This window comes from Alligator sinensis, unplaced genomic scaffold, assembly GCF_000455745.1.
Source record: "Alligator sinensis unplaced genomic scaffold, ASM45574v1 scaffold109_1, whole genome shotgun sequence".
In the NCBI taxonomy this organism is placed as follows: domain Eukaryota; kingdom Metazoa; phylum Chordata; order Crocodylia; family Alligatoridae; genus Alligator; species Alligator sinensis.
In genome coordinates this window covers 28,167-34,545 of record NW_005841852.1, presented here as the reverse complement: position 1 = coordinate 34,545, position 6,379 = coordinate 28,167, and positions in this window count along the sequence as shown.

Genomic DNA, 6,379 nt, shown 5'->3' with positions numbered 1-6,379 from the left:
TGAATGCAGGTTATATTCAAGGTTATCCCATCCTCAATGCAGATTGTGACAAAGTTGTGGTTTTATAGATCCTGCTTAGTTCACATTTACCGAGACAAAGTATTCTAGCGAATACTTGCTGATAGCACAGCATCTTCACTATAGGTTTTTGCCATCACAGCCACATTAATTGGGGACATACCTTTTCACGCCCATGACCATGCCAGCAGCAACCTGTAAGGCAGATGTAGAGACAGTCTTTCTCCCTCTTTAGGTCCTCCTTATCAACATGGGTCTGACTGAGGGGTTCATTCCTTTGCTCAATATATAGAGTCTTAAGTGTATGAATAAATGTTTGCCTCTGAGTGAAGCTTCAAAGGTCTGCTACTTTTCCCATTGAAGTTGGTGTTAGTTTGCTGTTGGGAGTGCAGGATTAGGTTCTAAAGGCACAGACAGAAGTTATGTTTATCCTGCGATCGGCCCCTTGAAAGTACTCTACGCCTGTGTCCTTACAGAAGAGCATGGCTGCAGAGCATTTTAAAAGGACTTGATCCTGCGATAATCTGAACCTTCATTACAGGAGGATTCAGGCGAGGTTGCTCCAAAGCAGAACATCTTCATTAACTTGTGTCAGCGTGCGCCAGGAGCAGGGCTGGGCTGATGGAGCCCAGCAGTGTTCCCAGTGCTGTCTTCAGAATGGGAGGGGGCGGAGGGAGCAAACAGAGCTTGGTCTGGGATTTTTTCAGCTGGTGCTGGAGGGTGGGGTGGGTGGATTGGAGGGCCCCCCCCAGGGTGGGAGGGCTCCAATCCACCCACTCCACCCTCCAGTGCCAGCTGAAAAAAATGCCAGACCACGCTCCTTTCTCCCGCTCCTATTCTGAATACAGGGCTAGGGCTGGGAGAGGGAAGGAATGGGGCTAGGGGAGAGCAGCTGCAGACTTGTAGCTGCTCCAAATTGCAGCTGGATCCTTCAACCCCTGGAACCCAACACATAACATCTGTTGGTTCCTGGGGATTGCTGTAACTCATGGCACCTCCTGCAAAGTGCTGTGGGTTACAGTGGGGAGCTGAACTTCTGTCTGCACCCTAAATGTAAAAGGACCATTTCATGGTTGGTAAATCAACCAGGTACAAAGGCGGCTTATTCAAAAGAGCCTTTGAACAAGGGCAAGCCTTACTCAAAAGCTCCCCTAGCAGAAGGAGAAATATGACTTAGTAATTTTTTGTGTGTTGCATAAAGATATTGATAACCATGTTCTTGCTTCATGGAGTGAATGTAATTTACAAGAAGCCAGGACTTTTTATGTGACTTGTAACAGTGCACCCTGATAGAAGTCTGTAATATCTTTCCTTTGGGAGCCTGGAAGGAATCCATGGCCTGTAGCAGGGGTGTGCAACCCCTGGCCCCTGGGCCAGATCCTGAGTCAGGTGGAGTGGAGTTGGGGTGAGTGGATTAGATCTTGAGTGTACAGGACTGGGGTAGTGGGGCCTGATCCAGCATGTGGGGGGCTGGGGCTGGGACAGAAGGCCCCATCCCTCATGGGGCCATGGGTACCATATGGTATGTGGGACCAGGGCCAGACCAGCATTGAGGCCCACACACCAGATCAAGCCCACAGAGTGGATCTGGCCTGTGGACCCATCCCATACAAGCCATCTGGCCTGCGGAGTGCAAGGGTTTGGGCACCACTGATTTACAGTGACCGATCAGATAAAATTTGGAATATTGAGTAAAAAATATGAGTCGTTAATTATAGGGGTTTCATGCAATTAAAATGTTATCTCCTACATATTTAGTCCAGATTAGAGTCTGCTCTGTGTACCACTTGAGGGCCATGAAGTCATTAACATGAAATACTTTTCTATGTATGGCCACAATGTTTTTCAAGACCAGTGTGTAATGATTAAACACATCCATCTCTGCTGCTTGCTTGTCTTTTGGACTTAAGCATGTTAGTAAGAAAGTAATATGGGTATATAGGATTCTATACATATTAATCACAGGAACAACCTTTGGTGTTTCAGCTGTGGGGCTCTTGGGGGTGGAGGGCAGGGAGGGGTCACCATTCACCTATGGAACTATACTGATAACACCAGCTAAGGATCTGCCTGAAGGTTCAAGTCCTAATTTTTCAGTTGGGGGTGTTGGCAGTGTAGACAATGACACTGCCTGCTGGCGCTGGTGTCTGAGCAACTGCTGATGGAATTCTTTTTATTAGTAAACATTAAGACTGATAAATACTTGCTCTTCTGTCCAAAACAAAGTCTTAAGTCCCATTCTTCACAACAAAAATAATCATATTGGAACAAGCTGGTAAACTATCCTTGCAGCCCAGTTCTGCTACACCTCTTTTATTTATTCCCAGCATGGCTGGAGGGCATAGGCAGTGGAAGTGGGGGACTAATTGGGCTCAGCCCCCTCAAATGCAGGCAGAAGGTAGGCCCCCAGGGCAGCCCAGCTGCAAGCTGCTGCAGCAGGGGGATGGGCACGCACACACATACCCTGCACAGCCAGGATCACAACCAGCCCACCAGCAGGCAGGTTAGTTTCTTTCTGTTTTCTTTACCTGGGCTTGTGGGGGCGGGTGGTAGATCGAGATCCCCACAGTGCAGGAGGCAGTGGGGTAGGGGCAAGGGCGAATCATTTGCCCCTGCCCCGCTTCCGGCAGCACTGTGGGGATTGCCCCACAGCCCGGGGTCTGCCCCACAGCCCATTCGTGGGGCTAGGCTAGGTCATGGAGCAATTGGAGCCCGGCAGCTGGTCCAGGGGTGCAGGCAAGCAGCTCCCGCTGCTGTGCGCACTGTAAGGGAGCTGGGGGAGGTGGAACAAGTTCCTCCCCCGCACCCTCCCTTGTCTCCCCTGCACTGCACCCCTGGACAATCCTCTGGGCTCTGACTGTCCCACAACCTGGCCCAGCCAGGGCCTCATTCACAGTGAATGGGGCCCTGGCCGGGCTGGGTTGTGAGACAGTCAGAGCCCGGTGGCTTCTCCACAGGTGCAGTGCTGGGCAGTCAAGGGGGGGCATGTGGCACCCCCGATCTTTGCACAGGCAACAGCCGGGCTGCAGCTCAAGGTGTGCTCCTTTTGCTCCCTGCCTTGCTGCTGCCTCTGAAAGTGGCGCAGCGTCATGTGAGTCCTGCTGCTGGGCAGGCCAGGCAGTGAGGCACATGGCACTGCACTGCGGTACTTTCGGAGGCAGCAGGAAGACAGGGAGCAGACGGAATGCAGCTTACAGCTGCGGCCTCTCCATGCCTTGTGGAAAGTTTGGGGAGCCATGTGCCCCCCCCTTGCCTGTCTGGCGCTGCACCTCTGGAGGAGCTGCTGGGCTGCGCCGCGCTCTTCCTGGGGACAATACGGGGTGGGTGTGGGGGTCCCGCTGGCTCCATCTTTTCCAGCTTGACAGTACAGTCAAGGCTGACCCTGTTCTGCGCATTTGCATCGTTTATATAGAGGTGACTACATAATGGCTCAAAATGAAGGCTTACTCTTGTATATTGCGGGGGTGTGGAGGGATATAGGTAGGTGGGTATTGGGTTTATGGGGCGGGGCTGTGGATGTGGGTGGGTATGGTTTTTGCTTGGGACAGAGTGACAATGAGGCTAGATCATCTTCATTGCTATTAAACTTTCATTCCTATTTGCCTATGGTAATGGCATAGAGTCTCCTGGTTTCTAGCAGTTTGTTAAAATAACTGGGTTTCATGAGGCAGAAAGTTTGTTTTCCATTGGTAGGACTCTTTCATGTTTGCTAATGCACCCCTGTGTTCTGGGTTAGTTTTGAATAGAGAAAATGGAGTCATGCAAGGTCCACAACTTGGCATGCACCATAGTCCAATCATAACTTTAAAGCTTGTGGACAACATTTTTCTTCCCATTCAGATCTTTACTCTGAATGGGGAAAAAACACCCCATGCTACCAGTGCAGCCACGGTGGTAGTGAATTTTCCACTGCATAACTGTCCACTGATTCTTTTTTTTGGAGTAGCCAGGGGCCCGTAAATGGTGGCATGGGGGAACATTTTTGCCAGAGATCCACTACACAAGCACTTGTTAAGGGATCTGTTAGCATAGCTACAATTTCTTGCAATTCTTTACAGGAATCAGGCTAAGTTTGGTGTAGATGTTTAATACCAGCTGAATTAGGCTAATGTGTGTTTATAACAAACTCTGTATTAAATTTTCTTATTTTAAAATTTGAAAAGTGGAGCAGTGTTACCTTAGCAATACTTTTTCAGCTCACAGAGTGTTCTGGATAATTTTGCCCAAGTCATCCGTGAAGCAGCCCCCCTCTCTCCCAGCTTCTTTTGAAATTCTCCAACCATATTTGACTGAGATATAGAATACTTCTAAGGCTGTTTTCTGGCTCTCGTTAAGCACATGGTTTAGCTGCCTCTCCGCTTGGCTTTGTAATCTGCTCTATCTTTTGTCTCTCATTTTTTGTTAAGCATGACTCCAAAATGTTTATAGTTCAGTTTGTTTATTTGAATATTTGTGATGTCCCCTCATCTCTCAGATATTTAATAACCATATTAGGGAACCTCTCAGAGAGGTTCTCTAAAAGAGAATCTGGGTTATGGGATTAGTTCTGAAAGTTCAGAGTGTTCAGCAAACATTAGGGAAATTTGAAAAACCAAGTGATAATGATGGTTTACACTTTATACAAAACTACAAACAACAAGAGGCTGATCAAAGCTTGGCTGACTTGCAGACACAGACGCTTTCTTCATTTCTCATTTGAGATACCAGAAAACCAAAGACCAGTTGTTTAATATGTTTATGATCAACATCTGATATGAAGAGCCTCTTTAAAGAGAGCAAAGATACCCCGGGTGTTGTCACTGGACTGTTCTTTTACCGTGTGAGAACTCTCTCAGAACATGGTGGACCGACTTATTGGCACAGGATAGCATTGTTTTTATGATATCCATTTGGCAGAGAGTGGACTTAATTTAGACATCCTGTATTTCCCTGGAATCATTTTACACAATGGGCCGACTTTATTGTTCACTGCCTTGCCATTATGTTTCACACTTTGTGGTATGTTTAGCTATGAAGCTGTTATGCCTCTGCTTTTTGAAGTAACTCCTGAGAACATAAGCTCTGGAAGGGAAAAGGGCTGCCATATAGAGTCCCCCTTACATCCTGGCATTTTGAGTTATTTTATATCTGGCTTTTGAATCTTTGATCTATGCTCAAGTCATATTTTCAAGCTTTGCTATGTAACTGTTAGGAATAACATGATTCTAGGAGCTGAGGCTTTCACATATACAAATTGTAGCAAGACTTATTTAAAAAAAATCAGACTAGTCTTTTAAGAATGAGTCTACCTCCCCTACAAAGAGAGGGCACTGTGGACCTCTACAGTTAACGAGTAATATGCTTTTTCAAGGAGAAGCTGTAGGAACTGTCTTCTTTTGGAGGAACATGCTGGGTGCTAAGGCATCATGATGGAAGGAAACCTTTAAAAGGAAGTGTTCAGGGCTATGGGAGTGGCTCTTGTTTGTGGGGGAGGAATAGATACTACAGACTAAGGTTGTTTGTCTAACAGTATGGGATTAAATTTTAGTGAGAGAACATTTGGATCTAAGGGTATATCTGCATTGCAGTGGCAGAGTGCTCTGTCTTTGCAGAGAAAGTAAGCCTCCCAACCTCAGTATTTCAACCCAGGAATAGAGGAGCCCTCTGTATTTAGTCTACACTCAATTTGCAGTAGCTGTTGTTGCTGTGTCCATTCAGTTAATGGTGAAATAAACCCTCCAGGCTCTATGGGGGCCTTGCTATGTGGGTTATGAAGTCAGCTTAATGTCAGCAGACCCTCCATGTACACAGCTTATTTTTATTTACCTATAATAAATACTAATGGGAAGTCTCTTAAATGAAGGGGAGTTTCCCTAAGACGGGGGTGGGCAATTATTTTGGGCAAAGGGCCGTTTACCAACTTTTGGCAAGACATCAAGGGCCACATGTGTAGCTCCACCCCTTGACAGGTGCCATCTTGGGATCAGAATTCCCACATCCTAATCCCTGACCTTTGCCACCAGAAGTTCCTCCCCTTGCCCCTTAGAATTACTCTTCCAGCAAGGGGTTTTGCCATCTCTGAACCAGAAAACTACCAAATTATAGTCTAAAAATCAAACATGTTCTACAACATTCATTAATTTCATTAAAAAATATATATTTTTGTCCTGATTTATTTGTGTTTGTGTAGTGTACATAGAGGTGATAGTATAATAGCTTACAATGAAGTCTTACTCCTGTATATTGTGGGGATGTGTGGGTGGCAGGGTGGGTATGTGGGGTGTGGGGGAGGGTGTGTGTGTGGGGGATTTATGGGGGGTGTGGGTGTGTGTTGGTATTTTGGATGTGGGTGGAGATGGGTTTTGTGGGGGGTGTGAATGTG